Raw genomic sequence first — 1,172 nt, 5'->3', positions numbered from 1 at the left:
AAAAAAAAACAGTGTACAGATATTCTAGTGAATTTTCTTTATTATTAAAACTTGTCAACACCATTTTTTAAACTTACTGCTAGCATTGTAATTTTTTTTTCCAATTTTATATGAATGTTTTAAATTTAGCCTAAAGAAGAAGTCCAAGATGCAGTGAAACAATTGGCAAAAAACAAGATTTCAGGAATAGACAGAATACCCATTGAGATGTTTCAACAGATGGATGTAGCACTGGAAGCATTTACTTCTTTATGCCAAGAAAATTGGAAGAGAGCTACTTGGCCAACTGCCTGGAAGAGATCTCTATTTGTGCCCATTTCCAAAGAACGGTGATATAACAGAATGTGGCATTACCAAACAATATCATCAATATTACATGCAAGTAAAATTTTGCTGAAGATAACTCAAAAATGGTTGCAGCAATATATTGACAGAGAACTTCCAGAAAATATAGCTGGATTCAAAAGAGTACCTGGAATCATTCAAAATGGAATCTCACCAGTGATCAGTACACTTTTTCCCTCTGGCATCTAAGGACTTGGAAAACTAGGTACAAAAGTTTGAATTAGGAACTTTGGTGCTCTGAACAGCTCACTGAATCAGAGTGCACCAAACACAGAAGAGCAGAATTAGAGGAAAGGCACAAGGAGATTATTTAGGAAAGAACTACTGGTGGAGGATGGACAGGCACCCGAGAGAGGCCACTGGAAACTTCCCTGGGGCAGTCACTGTCTGCCGGGCAAGGGCGGCCATCTGAGATCCCCAAGCCAAGAAGGAAAATACCTTATAGCAGCATACCAGCGACCACTCCAATATTCCACCAAGCAGTGGCAGAGATCTGCCTCCAGTAGCTGATTTTGTCAGTAATTTGGGTCATCAGGGTGCAGGCAGGCATGAGTGCCACTGCTGAGATTCAGGCGGAGAACTCACTGCTGTGCCACGAGGGCTAGCTCCCTCCCCTCCCAGTGGGTCACAGAGTGGGCTTGGGTCAGGCTGGGAGACATCGTGCTTTTCTTTGCCACGGATATCGAGACTGCAGGTCACTAGTAGGTACTCGCCTGACTCCAACACAGCTGAAATTGCGAGCATCTTTGGTGCCGCAGGTGGGCGGTATCATAGACAAACTCCAGAGCCGGTCATTAGTGGTCTGGTGGGATTGCGTCAGCACTGCC

The sequence above is a fragment of the Orycteropus afer genome, unplaced genomic scaffold, assembly GCF_000298275.1.
Source record: "Orycteropus afer afer isolate SDZICR_OR568_19922 unplaced genomic scaffold, OryAfe1.0 scaffold00081, whole genome shotgun sequence".
In the NCBI taxonomy this organism is placed as follows: domain Eukaryota; kingdom Metazoa; phylum Chordata; class Mammalia; order Tubulidentata; family Orycteropodidae; genus Orycteropus; species Orycteropus afer.
This window is presented reverse-complemented; position numbering follows the sequence as displayed.